We start from the raw sequence: 27,721 nt of genomic DNA on the forward strand, positions 1-27,721 counted from the left end.
TCACTGAGTTCCTCTCCAGTAATATCTATGTCTACATCCATAAATACCCAAAGAGTGTATCTCTCCACTTTGTGTGCATTTTCTCACTCTAGTCTCCAAAATTAACCTTATGGTGTAGGTATATACTACTAAACTTTCCAAATGAAGAATCCTACTTTTCACAGAGTGCTGGCATATCTGAGCTCTGTGTTAGTCAGATAACCCTATTGCCTTTTGATATGAGTAAAAGCCACTGCCAAAGATATTCCCAGCTCAGATTTCCTCAGCTACCTGCAAGCTTCTGCACAGGATACAAAAGCCTTTAGCAAAACCCAAATCAGGCCACCTGCTTATACTGTGTCTTGCAAGGAACAAACCTAAAATCCAGGAACACAGTGTAAGACTGATTATAAAAGCCATGGAGCACTGTCCTGTGTAAGTAAATCCTGGAAAGCCTTCTACCTAGGGTATTGGAAAATGAGGAGAGGTAAATGATGGAGGGATGGGGCATTCACAAACCAGCAATCCTAGAGCAGCTAAGAACAAAACTTTTCGGCCACAGAGACCTCCAAGAAACGATGTTTTTATTTTGTGAAATATTTCTAACAGAAAAAATCTAAACATTAACAAATGTTCGTAGGAGATACAACACTCCTAATCTGTGTCTGGCAGTGCAGCGTGTGTGTCCTTTCCAAAATACTGCCCCTTTACTTAATAACAAGTTTCACAGAGCTTGGCACTCCTAGGAGTTTGTGGGGCACTTCGTGAGAGAATGCAGAAAGTGAAGTCACTTACTTAATCCTGTGCCTAGGATCACTCCACCACTGCCATCAGTCCCAGCTCCAGCCGGAGGACCAGGTCATTTTGGGTCATCCTGCTGCCCAAGAGCGCATATATGGGCAAGAAGGCAGGGCTTTGGCCAGGCACAGCACTGTTTTTGAGACTGGAGTGAGAAATAAGGGAAGACACATTTGCACAATGTGCAAAGAAAGGTCCACACATTGAAAATATTCAGACATTTGGGAACAAGTAAAAATCAACAAAACATGCTTAATCAGCAATTAGTACCGAATAGAACTGAGAAAATTATTCTGAATGCTCAGTTTGGTCTAAATTTTTTATCATCTTTCAGTTTGTGAAAATGTTCATTTGCAGTCATACTTTTCATTACTAAATCACTACGAAAATTTAAAAACCCGCATGAAGTTCAATTTTGCATGATCATTCAACATATAACTTGCAAATAAACCTAGCGATGAGGAAATATAGATAAAAAAGATCCTGTCTCAAGCCTTTTCCTTTCACCCTGAACACAAAGCATGCATGAGTCACCATTCAGTAACGTGGACATATCTGTTCTCATTAATTCTAAAGGTAAAAAGCAGTGCTTCAGAGAGAACTCCTTCTCTCTGAAGATTTTGAACAGGATTTAGGTAAAACATTTTTTTCTATAGCAATGTATTTTATTTCTACCAGACTTAATATTCCTCTCAATTTGGCTCACAAATCATGGTCTGTAGTAATACTATTATAATGCAGAAGTAGGGGGGATCTCAAGGTGGTGTGAGAGGAGTGCCAGGGGGGAACTCTGCCACCACAGGCTGACAACATCCAATAGCTGTGAAGGGAAATGGGAAGCATACAAATGCGCCAAAGGAAAGTGCTCCAAGCACCAAACCCCTTTGCTGCAGCCGTGTTAGCCACCCAGGGCTGCCAGAAGGGATTCGGAGGTAAAAACACAGACAGGCCAGTGCAGTGCAGCCTGCATGAGCTGGAAAGCAGCTGGTAGAGCTTAATGGCATAAGGAACAGGCAATACCTTTTGCTGCTGCATGCACATTAAACATTGATCCTATCTTTTACTGCCAGCAGATTGCCTTCAGGCATTGCCATCACCAGTTTTTGCTCTCTGCTCTGCAAACAACTTAGAGGAGGTTTTGAAAAGGAAACTGAAGTCCCGGATTATACTCTGTCCATCTCTATTAAAAAGGCCAAATTGCCCACATTACCTAAATACTATTCCCAAAATTACTCTACTCAATAAGTAGAGTAACGAATCTCAAAATACTCTACTTCTGGTACACGTGGAGAATAATGGAAAATTGATTTTATAATTTTTTTTTAATTGGTAGCTGCCCTTATGCATGTAGATCTACATAATCTGTCAAGCTGTCGTCAATACTAATCATAGTACACTGTGCATTATCCTCGGAAATATTTTCTTCTGAATTTCCATCTACATTTTTTAATCTTTAGTGTGGTATTTTTTCTCAGTTGCATATTGTAGCTGAACAACATATGACAAAGGAAGGTGTAGGACAAGATGGCATTGCAGATGGAAGAGACAAGCCCATTAAAAGCATTTTTCTGAGATATCTGCATAATACTGATCAGTGTGGGTTTAGCTGGACAAAAATATACCTCTCCTGAAGCAATTTCAATGCTCACTTAAAAATACCTGAGCAATGAGAAGTGTGTAACAAACGGATAATAATTAGAAAATATGTTACCAAAATTTACAGTTCATCAAGAGAAATATGTGCATGTGTGAAATGCTCACAGATCCTAATAAAATAGCATCACTTGTTTGCAGAATGATAAAGCTATGCAGAAGACAAAAGGTTAACTTTCTTTTCATGTTAGGAAAGCTTTTGCTACATATAATAGTAGTAAGAATCCAGGTAAGAATTTGGAAGTTATGCCACATTTGTTATGGTGAAGCTCCCACAATGGCTCTTTTTTACTGATTCTTTAGTACAGTTGATTTAATAATGAACCAAATTTCTGCAAAATCAGTCAATTCTGTTAAGTCTGTAATTGAGGCATATTCAAGCCTGTGTGTTTTGCAAAATAAAAGTCCAAACCAGAGGAAATAGGGAAGAATTATCTGTAGGCAAGGCAAGTGCAGCTGGCAGACATGGGGGAGGAGCCCTGAATTATTCCTGTTTGTTTTGAGCATGGTTTCCTTGGCTACTTAAAACAATGCAACAACTTTTCCAGGCATATGCAAGCAGCAAAGTGCCACTCCTATTAAGAATCAATGTCTTCCACTAGATGAAAAAAAGAAAAAAAAAAAAGAAAAAAAAATCAATGTTCTCTTGACACTGAACGGTGGAAACTGTTGCTTTTTAGAAAAAACAAATTTTTCTTAAAGCTAAACCAGACCATACAGTGAGGTAACTCGCAGTAGCCCCCAGGGGCATCTAAGGTGGTTGGTGTTCACATGAAAAGCACCTATCATTATTTCCAAACAAATATCTCCTACCCAATATGTGATGCTCTTCCTTTAAGTGCTCTGCATTCCCTCTTCCCTCAGTACAGCTCCCAGCAGTTACTCTGTGATCAAAATGAAGCTTGCAAAGGTTCACTGTTCAGCTCCCTGGCTGCTGCCGTTCTGCATCTTATTTTTATTCAGTACAGGAGGTGAAAAGGCTCCACAGTTCCACAGACGTGAGACAGGGAGGTGTGGAGTGCAGGGCTACAGCCACACTCGTGTGCCTTCCCATGCTTGAACTGCAGAGCTGGCTGCAGCACAACAGCTCCAGCTTTATCTTTCTACAAGAGCTTCGTCGCAGATCAGAACCAATAAACTTCTTTTCCCCCATATGGCAGGAAGGTGGAAATTCTGTTGCCAGGCCCTGGTTATTTGACAGTTTCTGAGCAATATTATTAAGTTCATTATCCCAGCACTCTGCATCACCTCTACATCAGACATACACTTGTTTACCTGCTCAGAAGTAAAGTCAATTTGTGCAAAATGACAGCATGGGAACTGTTTTATCAATTTTGCTTTGATACATACTGTATGTACTCTATGTCCACACAGAAGAAAAGGAGTGCAGCTTGCAGCCCAGACTTGGGGTTTTCAACTTACTTCACTATCTTCATTGAGAAGCAAACTTATCTGAGTCTATGCAGATGTCAGATTTGATTGTCACCATGGCCTCGTATAAAAACCAGTTATATATAAGGAAAATACCTATCCAGGATTAAGCCTTTTACAAACTGTGTAAAGAACAATAGTAAGTTTCTGGTATGATACCTAAATATTCCAAATACTAGCACTTAGGCTGCAAAAATATCTCTGTGGAAGGGAATTTCAAGCATAAACTTGTCAACCATTTTGCAGCCTGAAGCGTGCACTCATTTTTGCCTGCTCATATCCACTGGTTCTGTAGTTTGATCAGTGAGAGGAGAGAAACACCGATTGGAAGAAAACAGATATAAACCTAAAGTCTGCTCTACTCAAGCACACATTTCACTTTTTCACTATGTACCTGGTGGTTCAGCATTGGATCAAGTGGCTCATAAGCCAGGCCTCAACTATAAAACATAGCAGAGCCTGCTTTTCTCAGATGCTTCTTCTCTGCATTCCCTCCAAGACAGCCTGATGTGCAAGCCTCTCTGGGTATTATTGTTGAGAGTCAGCCAGGCAGTCACTGCGTGTCATTCAGTGCACCAGCTGTCGCTGCACAATAGCATTCGTTCCACTCAACAATAAATTAAATCTCCCCCAAGTGCTCGCCATACCCTGCTCTGAGCCTTACTATCACTTGACACGTGTTACTCCACACAGTACACGCAGGAATCCAGGGCTGGCGATACAGGCACAGGGATTCTTACATGAAATTCCTCATGAAATGAAAGTTTCAATTTTTCTCCCCCTTTCAGTAACAAATCTATAAGAGCTTTTAGGAAAAAATGAGTTTGCAGGCAGGTGGTGGACAGAGAGATGCAGAGCAAAGGCAGCTCTGTCAATAGCTCTGCTGAAATTGCTCTGCAGAAGATAGTGACTGGCAGCTCTGCACTGTTTGTGCTTCCTGGGGCCCCATTAAACAGAAATATTTTGTGAGACAGGAAAAAGAGGCATATATTTGCCTTGTCCTTGTCTACTTTCTAGAATCTTGGACTGTGACATTTCTCACTTAGAAACCCCACCGCATTTGAGAATCTTTAAAATCTTTGAGATTAAGTATGTAAGTAGACACCTGGAATGGCCAAACATCACTTCTAATTTATTCTAGATGCTCAGTGTCCTCATCACCACTCCTTCCTTCATGCTGGACTGTTTCTTATTGCTTCTCCTTGGCTCCACTCCACTCACAGCTCCACTCAATTTCCTTAATCCAAAGCAGATGCTCAGGTCTTCAGCCTTAGGCACTGATTTGGCCTGTTGAACTACACCCAGCTGGGCCAGGATTAGCATCTTCATGCCTAGCTGTATCACAGTATCTTTTATTCTTATTAGAATGGCATGAAGATCCTCATGACTAGAAATTTGTTCACCTACATCATCCAAAATTAGGAAGCAGAAGGCAACTACCAAGTATTAATGGTCATTTCAAGATATCAAAAAAAAAGGAACTTTAAAGTTGAAAACCTTCGCAACCTTTTTGGGTTTTGATTTGGCTTGGTTTGGTTTTGTTGTTGTTATTTTATTTCAAAACAATTGGATTTGAAACAACTGGGTTTGAAGCTGCCAACATTCCTGTGGGATAGAAGTACCATTTCTGATCAGCTCTTCAAGCCAGCAACCTTCAGGAGCAACTACACAGACTGTAACTAGCTTTGGAAGAAATGTACTATGCTCAGCGTCCTGCAAACTGTTTTGTTTTCAGAGGCATTGCTCTACTTTCTGTGTCTATTAGCCTTGAATTCATGCTCCCTCAGAGACACAATACCGTTCTTTGTTCACCACCTTATGATGCTTACTGGCTACTGTCTCAAAGAATAAGCAGAATGCTGAAATAATTAAGGTCTTTCCTAAGTACTTGTTAAATTACCACAGACCACTGTGCAAGTGATCACTGGGTGAAATACAAGCTTTCCATGCATGCTTGAGTACCTGATTCACTACAAAACACGTTCAAGTGGGGCATGATGTGGCCTTGCCAAAACCCAACTCCATGAGTCTGTGATAGAAAAGAAAACAAAATAAAAAAATAAACTACTCTGGGAACATTCATCTCTCCATTTCATTTTAACCAAAATAAGTAATACCTCAGTTTAAGTTTTGGAGATTGGTTATTGCAATTTGTAAAAAGCATTTGGAAGATCAAGGATGATAAACAATGCTATTAGAGAGATCTTTTATCTAATCACGTGAAGGCTTTTTTATTAAACTCTGATTTTTAAAAATAAAATATTTAACAGGAAGCAATCAGTAACAAGAGACGAAAACATACAATAAATGAATCTGTTATTTTGAGCTGGATTGAATTGTAAGAGGGGAAAAGTGAGCAATTTTTCAAAGACCCCATATTCTATATTTAACTTGTTACCCATAGAACAGATCAATTTATTTTGCTGAAATGAAAAGCTAGCTTCTAGGTAGAACTGCTTCTAGGCTTTGGATTTATAAATAAGTTAAATCTTTTCAACTTGTATTATCCAATCCTTTTGAATCACTTCATTCCAACTTCTTGCACATCCTTTTCAGTTGACTATGACCAGAAGAATAAACCACTATGTCCTGGTGAGTTCAGGAGGGTAGATTCTAGGCTTTTTTCCCCCTTGCTTTTGAAAATATGTCCTATTAACAGATTACTAGACATACTGTTGTGTTTTATATGCACTACTGAAGATAAATCTGGAGGCTGGTTTGAAATTCTTATTACTTGTCTCATGTACACCTCAGTTAATTTTCCTGATTGCTTTTCATGAGCCCTCTAATGGGTACTGCAACACTGCCAGGCCCACAGCTGTGGAGATTTCTGGAGAAGGAGCACTTTGCCCTAGGCAAAAACAACAGTTCTGGTGATGCTGTGACATCCAGGTGAAAGTCCCAGGGCTTGTGGCACAACACAGGTAGAGACACTGGAGATGGCAGCTGCAGTTGGTGGACAGAAGAAAGGAGGTGCTACCAATGCCAGTGAAGGTGTCATGGGCCAAAGACAATTCCAGCAGCCAGGATGACCCATCTCCAGACAGCCATTTCATTCCCCACAGCCATGTGCTCTGTGTCAGCCTGGGTCACACGCTGTTCTCAGCACCAAACACTTGGTGGAATTTTTGCAGGAGAGTAAGGAAAATAAATAGGATGAAATAGAGGATGTTGAAAACCCACCTTCACCTATGTCTTGGCATCACCAACACAATCAGCTGCCACACCAGACTGACCCAATCCAGCTGGCCCAAACCCTCCAAGTGTGCTCAGCTGTGCTCCCAAGGCTCAGGGCCTTTTTGCATCCATGGGACCTATGAGAATCCCATGCCATGCACAGGTGTAAGTGGACAGGCTGGTAATCCTTCCAGCCTGTCACTGTCACCTGTGGATAGGACTGCCCACATGGTGACTTCTCTGATGAGCAACCTCTGCCTCTTGAGATAGGTTTGTAAATGGCCTTAGAAAAGGGCTTAAAAACACTGTTCTAAAGAAATTATGAAAGTAGCAAAGAACACCCACAGTATAATCTGTGTATGACAGTGGTCAAAGTGATTTGTTTTTGTTATCCAGACTAGGACAATAGATTGTTCAAAAGCTTTTTTTCCAAATACCCCTTAGAAGAGGCAATGAGAGGAACACATATGGAGGCAGGGTGGTAAAACTGCATCAGGGTAGTGCTAAGATTGTCATATTGGGGGATCCATCACTAGCTGGGAAAGCAGTGAAAAATGTCAGAACTTACAGATATAGAAGTTATTTTGTGTAAACAGGACTAGAGATAATTAGCCAGAACTTCAGAAGCTTTCTTCAAAGCTAAATATAGTGAAAGCATAATGACAGATGACATTTAGCACTGATAAAAGGTGTACATTGGAGGAAATGTTTTGCTCAGAGTACTGAGTCCTGAGCTAACGGTAATGATTCAGTAAAAAATATCCTCCCTTTGTGTGGACAGTGCAACATAGAAATTGTTAAATAGGTGGTAAAAATTAAAAAAAAATAAAAATAACTAAAAGAAGAAAGTAGATTACAGATTCTTGACATGTAATTAGCGTCCCAAAAGTTTGCCTGAACTAATTTTGTTCAGCCAACTAGACACGCAACAAGAGCTAAAGTTTCAAAGTTACAAAAAAAAGGCTGAGGTATTCAGAATGATTCAGCTGGGAAAGAGAATAACCAGAGGTGATATCAAAGGTGTATAGTTGACAAATGTTCACATTATTTCTTTAATTTCTGAATTCCTAGGGAGATGTGGAAGTTAAGCTGTTTGCTTGATTTGCAAAAAAAAAAAAAGTGTTTTGGGGTTTTGGTTTGAGGTGTTTTTTTCTTTTTTTGAGGGTTTGTTGGTTTACTTTTCTGATATTGTGGTCCTTCATTGGGATGGAGTTAAAACCTTCTGGAAAGCAAAAGTAACCAAGCTGGCAATATCCAATCCTTTCATGGGTAGGTATGGGGATGGAGAAGACCAATGTACAGAGGGTCACTCTGTCTATCTGAAACCACAGGCTCTGGGAAAGTATTTTTTTCCTGCAGTCTAACACTAAGGAATGGAGAACTTTCATTCTCTTTGGTTTTGGCTGGAAATGTCTCTTGGTAGACTTGCTTTGCTAAAATTTCTCTGTCCCTTTCCAAAAGTAGTAAAGCATTTTGGCAGAGTGATGTTGAGTGTCATGATTTTTGCTAAAAAAATTCCTGACCATGTCTAATAAAGAGAAAAAAAACACCTCATAGAACCCAGAAAGGAATATGCTTAGAGTAATATACTTTATTTGCATAGTAAATCATTAGCCAAGGAAATTCTGTAAATGCTTTCATGACCAAGAAGTAAGTGGAAAGATGGTGTCCCTACTGGCATGACTTATACAGGATATCAGAAATTAATATAACATCTCTGCTTTCATGTAGTCAAGAGCTGCAGTCTTAGCACAGCCTTACTCAGCATCAGAAATTTGTAGCATCTGCCCACGTCAAAAAGCAGATTTTACACTTATTTAGAATTAGCTTCTCCCCCTGCTCAGCTCCTCTTGCCTACGACTTTAGCGAGACAGTCTGCACTGGGTTGCAGCAGAGCAGCACAGGCAAAGCTACATAATTAATACACTAGAAAATTAATTAGCCTGGTGCTCAGTGAGGAGATTTGTTCTTGGTAACATGATTCTGAATAATCATTTATCTCTTGCTTTCACTGAGTGAGCAGTTTACAAGCATCAGCAGCTACTGCAGGCAGTTACATCACTGATCTGTCATTCTTTCACGGCCGTACCATATGGACAATAATAACTTAAATGGAGTCTAGCAGATGTTAAGGACATAGTTCAAGGCTGGGAATGAACAGATAGGACCAGTGTGTTTGCATTCAGATGTTTCATGTTAAAATTTTCACCTAGTAATTAAAAATATTTGTATTTTTCAACATACATATGTATATAGTGAAAATCTGCACTTATGTTTAGTTAGAGTGATAAACTAGAAAAGAAGATGGCACTACAGAGCAATATTGCTATGACGTTAATTGATTTTCTCAATCTGCATGCCTTTCTACAAAGCAGGGAGAAAAACTATGAAAGATAATTTTTTGTTCAGTTAGCAAGAGAGTTTTTGTGCAGTTACTCAGATAAGGGCAAGAGATCCTGATCTTTGTAACCAAGGTACACAGAAGTTAGTATTTTTGTTTCCCTGAGCTTTGCAGAATGCATTCCATCATTTATATATGATACAGACAAGACAATATACACTGAGAAAAACAAGAAACTAAGAACATTTTTTGATCATTTTGTTTTTTCAGTACTAACATACATGAGGAGAGATGCCTGAGCTACTCCTTCAGTCATGGGCAATGTCTCCAAATAGCACTCTCTTCTTCTCCCAAGGCCCTAAGAACAAGGGAAGTGCCACAAAAAAGCATGGGTCCACAAGTCACCTCTTTCACAGTACAAGCACCCCTGTCCTTCCCTTGTCCCCTCGTTTACTCTGTGAATTCGGAAAAAAAAGTAATAGCGTCTGGATGCTTCACAAAAGAAAGTGAAACATTTCAAAGCAGATGGGAGACACCGTGCTGCAATGAAGCCAGCCTTGTGACAAGGGAGCAGCCTCTGATGGACAGGCCTTGAGAATGCAAACTATTTTATGTGTAAGCACTTATTCACACATACACACGTATGCATACACCTTTCACAACTCTCAGAGATTAGAGTTTGATCCACTTGAAATTTGGGCTGGACTGGACAATACCTCTGGTTTTTTGACCAATGCAAATTTAAAATTATTCTCAGAATTCTGAGAATAATCTTGCCCCTGTGAACTTCTCCTCCTCGGCTGAAGTACTCTGTCTGCACAATTTCTTCACAGTGTCAGGGTTGTGAGGGTTATTCTAGTTACTCATAAAGTAAAAAGGAGTTAGGGTAATTGTCTTATTTTCCACCTGCAAGCTCATTTTTCTCTTCATATTGAGAGCAGTGGAAAAAATCCTTTTGTACTAAAGTTGAACTTTATAATATTGTACTTATATTTTGTTAAGTATCTCCATATATTAATATTACTCCCACATATTAATTAAACATTATAAATTTGCAACACAGAATTACAAATTGCATGTTAGTCAAAATGGAAAAAATGCTATCTTGAACAATAGAAAATTTCACAATACAATAAAATGCTGTTCATCCTGTAAGTCATCAAGTTTAATTCTGTGAAGCAACTCAGAAGAACTGAAGGAAGGAAGGGAGAGAGGAGGGAGGGAGGGAGGGAGGAAGGGAGGAAGGAAGGAAGGAAGGAAGGAAGGAAGGAAGGAAGGAAGGAAGGAAGGAAGGAAGGAAGGAAGGAAGGAAGGAAGGAAGGAAGGAAGGAAGGAAGGAAGGAAGGAAGGAAGGAAGGAAGGAAGGAAGGAAGGAAGGAAGGAAGGAAGGAAGGAAGGAAGGAAGGAAGGAAGGAAGGAAGGAAGGAAGGAAGGAAGGAAGGAAGGAAGGAAGGAAGGAAGGAAGGAAGGAAGGAAGGAAGGAAGGAAGGAAGGAAGGAAGGAAGGAAGGAAGGAAGGAAGGAAGGAAGGAAGGAAGGAAGGAAGGAAGGAAGGAAGGGAGATTAATTAATAGGCTCTAAATATTAAAAAAAAAGAAAGTGAATTGTTTCAGAAAGCACAGTTGAGATGGACTGGGTGAAAAGCAATGACTTTCTGTATTTTAAATGAAGGAATGCTGAAACAGGTTGCATGTGTATTTTTACTGAATTTTTGTATTGATTCCAAGACCCTCAAACTCAAAAACACCCTGCTCCTTTGTCACACAGGGAAAACGAAATACTTTTCAGAAGAATGTCTTGCATCGACATGATAGATTTATAGTAATGTGTGCTTCCCACCATAGGTTCAGATTGGAGTTAAAATCAACAAAAGCATATATACACCAAAACATAACTTTATCATTCCATCGCCACGGAGGCCAAAATAAACAGAAGGATATATTGCTGAAATCCCCAAGCACTGTTGATGCGGGAATACATTGCAGTTACACATGAATATGCAAATAAAAGCATCCAATGTGTTGTCTAAACTTAGCAGAAAAGATGCCAGAAGCTTCCCACAAGCAAGCCAGCCAACATGTCTCATAGCAAATTCGTTGCCCCCACCCCACCATGTGAAAATACATGTAACTGACCAAGACTGAAGAGATTTTTCTCCTGATTGTATGATTCCTCCACAGATTGCAGTAGATACCTCTATACCAGATCTATCCATTTTCATTGTATCTTTGTCCTTTTCCACTCATCAAAAATGCAGGGATGCTCAGGCCAATAGCTGAAGTCAGTAAGATCACAGTGTGGTTAATTTTTTTCCCAGGGGAGGACAAGGAGAGGAGTGGAATGAGTGATGCCTCCTCACATCTCTGTCCTACCACTGCTGCAGTGCAGCATGCCTACAGGGCCCTGGGGGAGAACATCAAAGTGATGCTGCTTCCTGCTTCTTGTTCTCATCTTCCTTTTCCACCTTGGACTTGCAACCTGTAATTTTGTGAGCAAACTAGGTGTTCCCAGATCTCCCCTCCACGTACTTTCAAGATAATTATCTGTTCCAGCCTTTCCTCTTCCCAGAGGACCCACACTTACCTAATGAGCTAAGAAGGAGGCAGAATAATACACTAATGACATTTGCTGAGAATTTTAAGCTGAGAAGAGTTAAGGAACAGGAATGAGAGTGAGAAAGCACTTACAGAGGCTCAGTGTAAGTCATCATGACTCATCAGAGCGTAACTAAAAGAGCAGTAGCAAATCAAACAGAGTATTTTCAGGAGAGACACTGCTTCTCATTTGCAGCAAACAAACAGTCAAGAAGGCAGGAAGCTATCATTGATTTTAATTAGTGGTTCAATTATGACCAGCACATCAGGACTATATTAATTGAAACAGAAAGGCTAGTGTCTGCTTAATCAGATCTGTATTTCTCTATGCATCAGTGTTCATTTCATCAGAAGAAAGTTGGCTTGCTGGAGACTGACCTATTTGGGAAGAAAAAAACCCCAGAACACAAAAACCCCCACAAAACCCAGCTGTAATTAATGCTGCTGATGTTGATGCATGCTTTAGAATTCATCAGAATTACAGAATGGTTAAGTGAGAGCAGGGAAGGAGCCATTGTCATATGTGGTCATTTCAAAGGATGCTGCTGCCTGTCCGTGAGAGTCCACCTGCACAGAAACACATCACAGACCTACCCACTCGGTTCCAGGAAAGCTGCTTTATTTCATGGAATCACAGAATGGTTTGGGTTGGAAGAGACTTCAAAGATCATCTAGTTCCAGCCTTCCATAAACAGGGACATCTACTAGATCATGTTGCTTAAAGCCATATGCAACCAGGGCCAGAAAACTTGCCCTTGGTGGAGTTGTGCTGGATGTCTTGGATGACCTCCTTGTCCTCCATGGGCCTTACACACCCTCCAAAGGGCTCTGTTCCATGACCTTCCTGGACACACTGGAGAGGCAGATGGGTGGGCTGTTCCCAGGGTTCTTCCTTCCTACCCTTTTTAAAGATGAGACAATATCTCCCTTTTTTTTTCCCAGTCACCTGGGACTTCCCTTGGCTGTTGTGGCTTTTTGAGCATCATGTAGAATGGCTTGGCAACTGCGTTAGACAATTCTGGGAGGCATCTCATTTTCGTGGCTGTAAAAGTCTGAAAGCTGAACTGTGCTAAAGGGCTGAGTCCAACACCATGAAAAAAGGCATGATCTGCTACCAGGTATTTTCCTATTTCCAGTATACATAATGTTACATCAAGACTCATAGAGGAAATTAATTCCACAAGGTAACACTCGCTTTAAATACCCGTATGGTTTAAAGTGTATGTGAAGAAAAGGGAAACATCGGTTTAAGAATTACTGGCTTGTGAGTGAGGCTGGGTAGTGCATGAATAGTGATGATCAGTGCAGTGATGTGGTAACAACCTATATCTCTAGAAGTCAGATGAAATCATTCTACTTCAAGTGGGTACTAGGAACTTCACACACTCTTCATTAGAAGAGCTCAGAAATCACTGAGAGTTGCACAACTAACTCAAACATTTGGCAATGATGTTTTAAAAATAAAGCAAGAAAAGAGCTACAAATTGCTCACACTACTCATGGCAAATGGTGATATTAACTTTATCAACTTCAGGCCCTTCATTTTCTAAGTGTGTAGCTGAAGATACATATGCTATCCATTGGTTTTATCTCTTCTACTTTCTACTCTGTGTCATATGAATTACTAGTTATTAAGTTCTTAAAAGCCCTTTTTTATATTTGAGTCTATATTTAGAACTCATTATGTTTTTTCAAGTAGAGTGAGAAACACTTTTCAGCACCGATCACATTAAGAGATTCTAAGCCTATATAGGTATTTGGGAAGTGTTTAAGCCAACAAAAAGGTAGGAGAAGGCTGAATCATCCTGGGAAGCCTTGATTAGACCTAAGAGCTTCAGCAGGTGCAAGAAACCTTTTGGGAAGAGTAAATGGACTTTTAAGTTGGGTCTTACTTCCCCTACTGCATAGACCAGGAAGAAACTAAACAAAAAACCCACATTCATATTCAGCAGGTTTTTTATTAAGCTAATTTTTCTACATATTTGAAGATGTAATATTACATCTCCAAATCCCTCACAAACATTGCATGCAACACTGAGTAAATGGGATATATCATTATTTTGCAGCTGTAACACCACAGAACAATGTGGATCTCTTGATTCATGATGCCCGCCTGTTAAAACTTATGCACAGCCAGACAATATGCTCTTTCCAATATGAATTCCATCCAAGAATTTTGTGACAGACTCAAGTCTATGAGACCACAGAATGGGAAGTATGAGCATGTGTCCAAGTGATACAGAGCAGGGGAAAAAGCCACAGTGTCGGGGAATGCACATGGAAAAAGGTTAGAGAAATTGCTTCCATCAGGAGTTGTACAATCTAGAAGACAGCTCAAAAACAAGCCCAAAAATCAGAAAACTACAATTTATTGGACAGAATGTTAAGAAATTCACTTCTAAAGAGTGAAGTTTAACCACATCTGAGAAGTTCTCAGGGAAAATTGAAAAAAAACCCAAAATATAAAGAGCCAGTATTTTAAAATAATTTTCCTTAAAGTGGAAACTCTTCACATTGTTCAACAGAAAAAAATGGTAGATATTAGAAGGGCAGTCTCTCTGTTATCTGAAGGTCTTTTCCTTTTAATTTTCCTGGAAAGCTTCAGTCAGCAGCATCACAGAGTATATCCCTCTAATTTCCCATAGAAGGCCAAATTCTGCTAATATGGAAAAACCTTTGCCTAGGGCATTTTCCCTGTGATCTTTCTTCAAAGCTAGGGGAGAGAATTCCTTGCCATGAATTGGTCATTCTGCTCCATACAGATACAATCTAAGCTGGCAGGTTAATGTTTCTGCCATTTGAGCTCTACAGCTTGAGTCCTAGTGCTGTGAACTCACAGAGTACAATTTCTGGCCAGTGGTTCTTGCTGTTGTTTGACACCAAATCACTTTGCCTTACTCTTTGGTTATTTCCAGTAAGCATTTTGTGGGTTTTTGTCATTTGCAGAGCAGAACAGTGAGATTTTTATAGATAATTTCACAAGCTGTATGTTTTCGTTGGCAGGAAAGTTAAGGGCGAGCTTCCTGACGGAGGCAAGAAGCGCGTACTAACTTGAAATACTGGATGCCCAGTTACCACACAACTAAAAAGGAAATAATTCTAGAAGACAGCCATGAAGACAATGTCACAAGAAGACCTACAAACTTACACAGCAGTGCAGGAAACCTCAGTCACTGATTGATTGTCTTTGCTAGTCCAAACCATGTGAATTTAGCAAGCCTTACTTTCCTCAGTGAAAGAAGGAAGAGACAGGGAGCTGTCCTTTGTCCAGACTCCTTCCTAAGGCACCTACCATTCTGGCGAGGTGCCAAACCCAAGTTACACATTTCCTGGGCACTGAGTGAGGCTTTCCCTTGCTGGAGCTCCTGACCCTCTGACTACTGAGAAAGCTGCCCAGGTAATGGCCCTGCAGCTCCTGTCTGACTCTGGATCCCTGTCAGCACTCCATTCCCCTTCACAGCTGGATAGCATGTTCTCCACACAGGAGCCACACAGGAGGGTCCCTGCTGCAGTCACAACTTTGCTCTGCACAATGGGTGTGGGCAGTGTCGCTTTCCAGTGATGTTGGCAGAGGACAGTTTTTAAGAACTTACAGTTTTCTTTAAAGTCTTGAGGACTTTTAAGAACAATATTTTTTCCCCTCACAGTGTTTAAGCAGCTTGACTACTTGCCCAAATTTCTAAAACTCTGTATATGTTATTTTTAATACTGCAAATGGCAGAACTGTCATTCAATCTAATTTCTGTCAAAAAGGCCAAGTGGGAAAGCCAAAGTCCTTATCTTATCCCTGTGAATAGTATGATATAATAAATGCCAAGATTAGAAAATGGAGTAATATTATTACTTATTTAGAACCTATTTTAAGAATTAATGATTTCCCATTCATGCTAAAAAAATCTAACGTTTTAGCAATTGCATTAGGACCCTTGTTAAGCAAACACAATAAGCACAATTGCAATACTGTGCAAACATGTTGCTCCATCTTGTGCAGCAGGGTCATCAGTCCCACTGCTTGCTGGACTGCAGTCTTATTTTGTAAGTCAACAACATCCCTTCAGAGGTGCTATTACCTATTTTCCTGAAGCTTGGTTTCTTGCTGGCCTATCACACACAGATTCGTGCCTGATGTGCATGCCTGATGTGCATGCCTGATGTGCACTCTGTTAGGAAAGAAAATCTTACTGCTTTTTGTTTTCGCAGCCTGTCAACCCACAGTTCTCATAGGTAGCAGAAATGCTCGATAATAACCCAGTGTTTTTATTTTTTTTTTTACATTTAAAAAGAAAATCGGCTCTTTTGATCGCTTGAAAAGTGCTTTGGAGGTGTTAATACAAAAACCATAACCAATATATATCTGGAATGGAAATGGAAAGGATGCTATAGCATTGAGGTTCCTTTTTCCAGTAATTAAAACCTTAGCTTGGAACAAAGTTCCTGAATTGTATTGCCATTGGGAATGGAGACCCTCAGATATCTACAGAGCTGTCCTTTCGGCAGCTAGTCTGCATTACACAGGAAACATTCTGCTGGATGGTTTTTTTAAATGTTCAAGCTGCCATTGTGATAAAAAATCTGAACTCCCTGGTGATTCTTTGTACCCTTCCCAGTCTTCTTGAGTTTATAAATCTAGGTTGGAAATAAAGTAGCTTTGTACTTTTTTGTGTGTTCCTGTTTCTACCTGCTTCATTCCGGACCAGAAAAACCACAAAAAAATCATTTATCTCAGGCAGGGCTTTATGTTTTCTGGTCTTCCAGGAAACTTGCTGCTTTTTGACCCTTTATACCTACTGGAAACCTTATCTATGTACTACTGCTTCTAATGACAGGCTTTACAGCTGGCATGAGAGGGCAGAGGCAGCCATGGTTTCACACTTCATCAGATAATGATTTCGGGACTCTGGAAAAGATCACCTCACCACAACAGACAAAGGGTCATTGTCAGATTCGGACTGGACAAATTAATAAGAAACTTTCATTTAATGGATGTGAACCTGATTATGATTCTTCAAATGCTGTGCTTTCCTACGCAAGCATTCTTGTTTCAATGTTTTTGTAATACTTCTGAGTCCTGTGCCTCTGTGGGAAATTTCTAAACAGATTATTTATTAAAACAGGAAAATCTACTTTCCCTCCATATGATTATAAGCAATTCCCAGCCAGAGAAGACAAAAGTTAACATAAAAACTACATAGGGCACCTGGTGACAAAGTCCTTCTACTTTAAAATAAATAATTAAATAAACATGCTTTCATCACTATGTTCCTTTCATTTCCCACCACATATGAGGCAAAAGCAAGGGGCAGATAATTTCTATGAGTGTTTTGCTACTATTTTTTTGTCCTAAGCAATGCTCTCAGGCAGTCAGCTGGCCTAACTAGTGTTAATATTTCACATCTGTTCTTCCTGGGAAAGCCAAAGCCCTGGAATTTTCATGTTGTCTGTTTGCTTCTAACTAGTGCTTGACTGAGGCTGAGAAACCTAAATATGTGTAAATAAAATAGCATATTTCTGTATTTCTATGCTGTGTGTACCAAGAACACCATGTGTCATATTGAAAATCAATGAGTTTTGACATGACTGTTGCCAAGTCTTTGAATAAATCAGAATATCATTTTCCCAACCAGCCGTTTTCTCTCTTAGTTCAAAGATTGTGCTTGTGGTCAGGTTTGTGATAAGATTTGGGGTACAAAATGCTCTAGGCATTTTGTCTTTTTTGGATGAGCATTTAAGGCTAGACTCACTCTAGTTCAACTAAATTGCTGATTTAGCTAAGTTTTTGATTCTTACTTGACCATTTACTGCCTTTGTCATCATCCATACTCAACATTGCTGTAGCAAAGGAAAATACTGTAAGGTCAGGTCTCCCGAGGTTTAGCTCTGTGCTATTTGTTTTTACTCATCACACCCATATCAATCTACAGCAGCCAGGAGAATGAGCTAAAAAATCCTGGTGTAGATGTTGCCTGTCAAGGAGACATTCAGGAGTCAACTCTCCCAAGTAACAAATTATGAATATGTATACCAGCTTGTGGGTGCACAAGTATACTTGAGCTGACGATTTGATAATTGAGCAAATTGTGTACAATATAATTGCTTCAATCTCCCTCTTTTAAATCAAGGTGAAAATGTTTTGATTTGCAGCCGGTGAGTGAATGATGATGGCACCAAGCAGCAAGTGACTAAGCTACAGATCCTGCACCCGACTGCTCAGAGCCCACACAGGGCAGCAGGGAGACAGGAGTGAGTTTGCAGTGTGCTACATGGTTGATCTGTGCTGCTTCCCACTTGCATACATGTAGCGTCTACAGTGCCTGAAATTTCAACATGGAGAGATATAATTCGCACAAAGGTATGTTTACAGTGGCTTAATGGCACCTGTGATTTGTGTCAGAAAACTACTAAAACAGCTTTCAGTCTGGTATACATACATTGCTTCAGTTAAGAAAGGGCTTATACACTAAATTAGTGACAGTCTGTTACTTTGAAAGCAGGGTAGGTGAATATCAGATGCATCTGAAAAATCTGAAGAAAAAGACACCATACATAGTGTCTCGGTGAAATGCATGTAATTAATGATTATTTTCTCACTTTATGAGCAAATCACGTTGTGCACACATATTCAGACCTCTCCTCCAGTCATGTTATTATCCCTAGATTTTGATTGTAGATAAGAATGGCCAGACTGCTATTGTTTCATTTATACAGTATCCTCCTCTTTTTGTAACACATAGAGTAAAAGTCATTGAAGTGTCGAATTTTAATAATGCGCATTTGTATCCAACGCTCCCAGAAACTGCAGATCTCTTATTCAAGATCTGTCTGTCACTTATAACTGCATTGGAACATGAGCCTTACACAGGTTCATAGAACCAGGTAGTGCAGAACCCTGTGGCTACGAAAGGATACAATATCATCACTTTTCAAGAAAATGTGCCGAACATAAAGCCATACATAGGCTTTGACCATCCTCCTTCTACCTCTTTGGGGTTTTTCTCTCTTCACTAAGCTTGTACTGACCCTACCTTTCCTAAATGCATTCTTGGACAGCCTTTTCATTCAGTCATACCTTCAGGCTGAGGAATGGGAATATTTATTCTATGAATTCAAATCTATTTCAATATCTGTATAGGATAATAACACTCACTCTCTGAAAAAATCTTTTTAATTCTACAAGATTACAGTCAAACAAACTAGTTTCCCACAGATGAGGATGAGCAGGCAGACAGGTGGGTAGCTACCCAGAGGACCCTTATGTTTGGCATTATGGACTTTCACTGAAAAACCACAAAAAACCTCATGCAATAACAGCTCTATCTTCCCTGCTTTTGCTCACAAAATGAGGAGAAAAGGCACTGCTTTTGAATACACAACCTTTAATTCTGACCTAATCATTATTTGCAACCCAGCTGCAGGTTTGTGAGACACCTTCAGAAAACAAGAAATTATCTTCTCATTTCTACATTTAGGTTGGCCACATTCAGGGGTATGATCTGCTCATGGCTCTGTGCAGCAATGTTCCCCTTGGCCCATATATGCAATGGTGTCTTTGCTGAAGAACCAGCTGAATCTAGTGGAACAGTCAGAGGCAATTACATCAGATAGCTGACTGCAGAGTGTGGTGGTTATAGAAATTGAATTATCCATCCTTCCTAGAAACAGTCTGGCTGGCAGACACCAAGGAGTAGTGACAAGCAACATGCAACAGCCTCTCGTGTATCTCCTGTGGCTGCACAGATGGAGTCAATTCCCCTCAGCCCAGGGATTTTCACTACATTCAATGTACTTTCAAATGAATACAGAATTAGAAAACGTCATGAAAGTATGCCTGCTCAAACTTTATTTGAAGAGCCAACTTTTTTTTCGTGAAAAGATTTCAAAATCTACCATTCAATATAAAATCCCTTATGAAGAATTCAGGAGATTTGATCATTATTATCATTATTATCATTATTATGTGTTAGTATACCATATACTAACACACACTTTGCCTGCCTACACTTACGTGTTGGAGGTTTGCTCTTTGAACATCAACTACATATGCCAGTCTTATTGTTCCCCAAATGTATTTTTCCTTTTTTTGAGTACCTCTGTATTCTTGATGTTTTTATATATTTTGATAATACTGCCTCTGTGCTTAAGGGAGGGATTTATGTACTCCCTTGGCATACTGAACAGCATCCCAATGAACTACTTTCCTCCCTTGCTTTGAAACACTTAAGAATGACTATGAGAGTACTGGAAAGATGATGAATACAATTTCTCCTTCCTGTTCAAGGCAGCACAGTAAATCATGGTACAGCTAGTCACCACAGAGGGTAGCTGGAAGTGAGAGGACTTATGTATTTACTAGCTCTCTTTCATTGTACATCACATGCTCTGAATGTTAGCTCACTGACTTTTCAAAGGAATTAACTTATTTTTTTAATTATTCCTATCACTTCCTCTTTTTATGTCACCCTTGTGAAAACTACTTTGCACTGGTAGTGTGTATTTAGCATTGATTACATAGGGCCAACATTACAACAGGAAGGATTTGTAATTAACCATGCTGTTATGTTGCTTAGATTCATGTTTCTTCAAAAGATGCTGTTATGCAGCATCATTACATATAAATCTTTGCAAAATAGTCATAAAAAATATTTAAGTCTGACAGGGAAGGGGAACTCTCACATTCTCAATAATTTTATTTTTTTCAAAGTCAAGGTGGCATTTAACCGAAATATGAATTAGCCAGGCCAAATCATAGAGCTATCACTTGAGAGAAACTGCTCCATATACAAGCAATTCCTGCATGCTCTTTCCTTGCTTTTACTCCAGGCTAAACCATCCTTCTGTCCAGTAACAATTCCGGGTAGTAGCACTTTTCAAAGTGACATGATAGGATGCAAGGGCTGACTTGAAGTTTCTAGATTACCCCAGAAACCATAGTAGATGGCAGCACTCAAGAATAAATGTGACTCACCTGCTACTGTGGCCAAATTTAAGACTATAGTAATTGCCTCAATTCATAGGGGTAAAAATCTTAATGATGAAGATGGTGATGCAATGATGATGATGATGATAACTTGTTGGTCTAGAGGAGGAAATTCACAAAAAACCCAAACTTGTTCATGGAAACACGCTAATAAATACAATTATACTGCAGAAAAGTGCAAGTCAGCAACACAGCACAGCTCAGTGTAGGTGACCAGAATGCAGTGACCATTGATTTGGGGTGAACCACAGTCCTTCCTATATAAACTTTCCACTTCTGCAGCTATGCTTCCAATTAAAAGTGCAACCACACAGAAAATACAGCACAGTGACCACTTGCAGAGATGAAATCTGCTGTGACAGGGAATAATGACTGAGAAAAAGAACTTGTTATGGCAAGATGCTGAATTGGGTGACATCATTCCCATAATCTAAAGGTATGTTTTGAAGGCAAAATACCAGAAGGTATTAACTGAAACCAAAAAACTCAGTTCTGTGGCAAATATCTCATGATCAGTATTAAATGTGAAGTGAATAAAACAAAGTCTCAGTGAACCAGAGTTAATTGTTGGGCCAAGTTCACATATCAGTATTCAGACATATGTGATCATTAAGACTCACATTTTTATCTCAGTCTTTTTAATTAGTACTGATTGCTTCTGTGCAGAAACCATTTCTCTTGAGTTTATATTCAATTTAAAACCTGGAATCACATAATTTTTTGTAATATATGTCTGTATTTTATGTGCTTTTAATCTGGTTATTTATGAAATAGGTGTTTTCAGAGTACATCAGAGGCACTATGAAATGAGTATGGGTTCTTTTGTTTCTCATTTTTACTTTTGTAATACTAAAATTGCAGTCTCAATTAGGTTGAAATTTGCATGCATAACTGATATGCGTCAGGTTTATTTGATGGGGTTTTTTCCTCTGATGACAGGAATTTGTTGAAGTTTCTAGGTACTTTGGGTCTTCTTGATGTTATTCTTGTAATTCTTGCCTATCTATAAACATAGTAATATATATATGCTTGCAATTTAAATGCAGGAAGCATTCTCAGTAAAGTAGAAATGCTGGCTTTCTCTCTCTTTTAGACAACTATGTGGGAAGTTCTGTTTGGAAAAGAAGGCATACATTGCCTAAAGTGATGTTATCCCCCAAACTGACCTTGTTTATTTGAATCACAAGATCACATCTGGCAACAGGAAGGAGGAGTAGAATGCAAGGAGGCTTTCAAAGCAGGCAGGGCCAGTACACAAAGAATTTATGGCCTAAGCTTTGCTAAGGGTAGCAAGGACCTAGACTTATTATCACTGTCTGAAATTTTGACAAAGTGGGCTCCTGCAGGGTCTAGGTCAGCACAAGCTGTTGTCAGTCTTGCAGTGTTTTCCAAACTTTTGCAAAAGTGATTTTAAATGTGGGAATAATTTTAAAGGGAGGTTAGAACTCCATCATCAATTATGGTTTCTCCTATTTTTGCAGCAGTCTGAGAGAATGCAAGGGAAGGCATGCCAAGTCCCTCTGATATAATTGCATTGAAGCCATAGTCTTACTATTCCTTTTATACAATACAGTACTAGAGAAAAAGTGGGAGGGTTTGGTTGATATGGAGGAGTATGACTATAAATTCTTTCTCTGAAAGCACGATAGACATTTTCATACACTTTTTCTTTTTAAATCAATTTTAATTACATTGGAGGAGAATAACAGGAAGAAAAATATACCAATATGAAAGAAGGTTCAAAAAGTACTAAGAAATATGTATATAAAGTCCATCCAGGCAAGAGGAGGGCAGCTTTCATTTGTGCTAAAAGCAGTTGCAATTCTTCACAGATAGCATCAGCAATTTTATGCATATGTCAAAACACTGCTGCATTGAAGACACTCAATTATCAAGTTAAAAATCTGCTTTTTCAGTTTACATAATTCCTGAAAATATTTACCCATTAATAATCTGTGTATGTACAAACCATAGGGGACAAGTTCTTCCAGCCTCAGTCTCAGATTCCATCAAGGGCAACCTCCACTAAAGTGACTGAGCATATTTTCAAGTTTAACAATGCACCTTGTTTGCAGTGCCAGATTTCATAACCAGCAATGATCTATCCAAAAATGTAAGTAAAACTTAGTTGTTTATGGTTTTCTAAGTCTTTGTAGGTGTTTGTACTCATCGATCTCAAATTTAGTTGCCTATTTTATGTGATTTGGAGCAAGTCTTTTTCCCAGTATTGCAGAGTTGGATCTTAAAAGGGGTCAACTCGATGATAGTTAGTACTGGAAGTTACTTCCCTGTACTAAGGGTATGTCTGTATAAACTTAGAGAACGAGGCTTACAGTGGTCCTGGATTTTTCTGGTCCAATTGCTATCTAAAGTAGGGTTAGTGCAGTCCCATGTAAAACTTGGAGCTTGTGTTGGGCTCTTTAGGAGGACATTAACACACTGCTATGCTATGAAGATGTCTGAACATGAAACTCCTGGATCTCAATGAATGTCCAGGCATTTTCTGAAGTCAGAGTTACTGAAGAAAGGACCCAGATCACTGCTGGGATGGTAGGTGCACATGGAAAACTACGGCAGGTCCCATTTCACTCATGGGAGTAGGCCTACAGAGAAGACCTATAATGAAGTATTGCCAGCCACTCATTTGTCCTGGGCTCAAATGTCTGGAAATATGCTAGAACAGCCCTTCCTACAATACATTTCTCAGATAACAGAGAATAAACACTATTGCTGTTTTCCCAAAAGAAATTTTCATCATTACACTTCTTATTTCTTCTGCTTATAAGTATGCATGAAAATAACCATGAAGACCAATAGGTAAAATGTATGAAAAATGTTCTTTTGAAAACTCTTCGAAGCAATAGAATGTGAACTTAGTATTTTTATGCTGTAGGAATTTAGATGGACACAAGTTGCTCCCACAAAGAGGATGCTGAGTTTGAGGAGGTGTTACTTTAGTCTTCGGTCTTGCACGAGAAGATAAATGCATTAAACAAATTATAGCACAGCATGAGTTACACAAATCTGCTGTTACCACAAAAACCTCACAGTTCTGGGAATGTATCAGGTCATCTAAGGACCAGGGTCAATGTGGCAAGAAACTGATAGCCATTGACTTTGGTAGAGAAACACAACAACATCCACCAAGACCTGTGCTTAGAAAACGTGTTAGATTTTTAAGTGCAGTAAACAGTGATCTGGGTGAGACTGATCATCTAGGAAGGGAGCAGATGGCACTGGGGAATCCTGGCAGAGACGAGATCACATGCTAATGAGTCTTTTAAAAACAAGAAGGGGTCTGGGAATGGGCAGATGGAGCAGTGTAATGGATGGGAGTAATATGGGAAAAGAGGGCTTCATTTTAATTACTAATTTTTTAATTGAGAGTATTATAAACATGAATCAGGTGGGACTGGGCAGTTGTGAAAGGACATCTGGGACAGGATAAAGGATGGCAGAGATTTGGGAGGAAAAAGAAGGGCGCTGCTTTGTGAGGGCGCTTGACAGCATTACGTGGTATCTGCCCAGGCCTGGAAGCCAGCTGGGGACTTCTCCCCTCGAAGACACTTTTTGTTTATTCCCTGGGTGAGTATCCTGGGCCAAGTGTAGATAGTGCCAGTTAGACAGTGCTTCTCTTCTGCATGTGTCATGGGGCAAGTGAGTGCCATCCCCTGCGCAGATGCCACACTCATGGCTTCTGTGCACTGCTGCCACTCTGAAAAATAAGCAGGAGAAAAGGTGACATTAAGATTGTGTTCTCTTTATGTTTTTCATCCACTCATGCTATTCAAATATTGCCTTTCACATGCTTTTTAAACATCAGTATACTTTTTATTTTACACCTTGTTTAATACTTGGTAGAAATAAAATGTCATTATTTATGTAGTGTCTTTATATCCATATTTACTTAGGGTTTTATGCATTTTAAAGGAAATATGGTGATCTGATGTGTCAGCCACACTCAAAGAAATTAAAACTGAAACTTGTCATGTACTTTAAAATCCCAAAGGTTTGTTTCACTGGTAAACAGAGAAAAATCATCTTACAGGATAGAAAGCTAATTGGGTCAAGACACGCTGGCCATCATGGAAAGCAAAGGGGTTCAATGTCACCTGACATTAATTCTTAATTGAAATATAGAATATTTAATTGAAATATATAAATATGGCTCTAAAAACAAAAAATACTCTACTTAATCTGTAGAGTATTTCTGCAGAGTTACAACTTGCTCCTTATTTTAAGATTCTATAAAGATAGTGAATATAGTGATAATGTATATTTTTTTCTTAACCATATTTTTCTTGGTGCTCATAGTACATTTAAAATCAGAATAGGGTGATATCTAGTACATTATTCTAAAATTATTTGCATGAAGTGATATAGGCAGAGACTCAGAACCCTGGGTACTGTGTGCAGGCTGATGAGTCCACAGATTTTTATAGACATATATATAGATACACATATACGGAAAGTAAGAGTCATCAGTTCCAGGTACTATTGTCTTCTGAAGCAGTCTTAGAATCTCTTGAGACCACTTAACCTGAAATTATGACATGAACAATTCCTTTTGCACTCACACAGCAATGATAAGCATTTTTAGACAGGTGGAGTAAAAAGATGCCAAACTCTTAAATACCAATAGATTCACAAGAGTTTATTTCAGCCAGGGACCATGTCTGTGGTTGATGCCTTTGTCAGTAATATAGCTTCTCTTTATTTATAAATATTTGCATGTATAGCATATGCAGTAGGAAGTTTTAATTCAGTTGCTCCAAGGTGACACATAGTCTATGTTAGCCCTCTACTGAAACTGCTTTATAAAATATTTAAGCAGTTGCACTTAAGAGGGACAAATTCTCGGTCTCATTAAAGAGAGATTCATAAAATACTCTAGTGAAGTCAAGTGCTTAGAGCCTGCCATCTGAACTTTGTGGTCAAATGGATGTAGTAATTTTTCTGTTCTTTGGTTTTGACTAAGGTTTGACATTTTGTGGTTTTATCACTTTCCAAACCATTAAGCTGAGAATGTTACAACAAAGACTGAGAGAAAAAACTGTGAGAAGTACAAAGGTTGCTGACCAGTTTTCCCCCAATTTTACAGTATATTTTATGAAAAGGAGAATGAAATGTCTTCTAGTAATTCTTGTTTCACCTTGACTACCAAAGCACTCACTTTGAAGCCTAAACATAAAACAGCTAAGGAGACTTCTGCTCACATATAGGCAGAGTATGTGTGGTCCTGAGAGAACTGACCCACACACAGGAGCTCATGTGCTCTCTAATCTCTTCTAGCCGGCTGTGGCATCCTGACTGCACTGTTTGTCTTGTACAAACATGCCAGGCTTGGCTGTCGGCCCAGCAGGATTTATGCCTAGTTAGGTCCTATGTCTCAACTGCAATTTTCAGAAGGTCCATAAAAATTAAAGTAACAGTCATAGCACCATTGCATGAGACACGAGTGCACCAGCTACAAGGATGGACCCCTGCTGCAATGGACATCATATTTTCATCCAAGTCCTTCACACATTATTTGTACTATTTATGAATCCATTTATTTTCCAGAGTCCAGTTCCAGTTACTGAAAAAAAAATAATTTAGAGCATGAAAATGTTTCTTTCACTAAGGTCACCCTTCACCAAAATGTTTCAAAAAACCTCAATTTAAAAAAAAAATAATAAAGGAGCATCAGAAGCCTTATACTTAGACCTGCACCAGATATATTAAATAAATTTTTGACTGGTGTTTATCTGATATGTTCCTGAAAGACCTACAGGAATACAGTTTTTGTATTGCAATGTTCCACTAATAAGTTTTTCTTCTAACCTAAATATCCCTTTTGCTTTTCAAGCTTGATATCAATCTCCAGTCTAGATTAAACAAACCCAAATGTGTCATTCATTTTCTAGTTTCCATTGGGATTTTTGGTGATCCAGGATTCTCTCCACTAGGTTTCTGTATAAGTCCATGCATTTTTTAAATCCACATACAAAACTACAGAAGATGCTTGTCAGAACGTGCCAAATTGCAGTCTCAGAAATGTGAATGAATGAATGCTTCATTCCAGCATTAAAATCATTGATGAAAGTCTTAACAGTAGCAAAGCAAACATACATCTCTGAAATTTCACTTCATCTTTCCTTTCCTTTCCTTTAGCAACTATCTTCTCTCCTGGAAAATTTCTCTCTATTACAATTGCTCAAGTAATTCTGTACTTACCTTCAGCTCTGAGCTAACTATCTAGCTTGCTTTTGAGATATTATGTGAGACTGTGTAAAAATATGCACCTTAAACCTGTCATTGTTATTAGCTCCACAAGTGCAAAACCATGGTTACTAGCCTTAATTTTAAATTTTTCATGCTGTCTATTACTTTATGACTTTGTTATGTTGTAGGTGTTTCTGAACTATCATTTCTTCCACTTCTTTTCAGTAAAAACAAAACAAAACAAAACAAAAAACTAAGAAAACCTCTCCATAAGTCTACTCAGTTTTTTTAAAATGCATTCAAACTCCTTCTTACATTTGGAAATATTAAATATGCAAAACCTGCAAGAAATTCAAATTTATGGAAAACTAATGGAAAAAAAATTACAGAAAACTAATAGCAAATCTTTATTTTAGCAGTGTTAGGCTCTTCAATAAGAAGGAGTGCTCATAAACTTGCTAAGGACTAATTTCTTCAAATCAGTCTTGTTGTTTTTGGTTGTATTGCAGAAGCTGGATTTTTTTTTTTTACGCCAACCAAGTTTACTTTTGCAGTTACAGCTACCAGCATA

This window comes from Sturnus vulgaris, chromosome Z (assembly GCF_052056855.1).
Source record: "Sturnus vulgaris isolate bStuVul1 chromosome Z, bStuVul1.hap1, whole genome shotgun sequence".
NCBI classification, from domain to species: Eukaryota; Metazoa; Chordata; class Aves; order Passeriformes; family Sturnidae; genus Sturnus; species Sturnus vulgaris.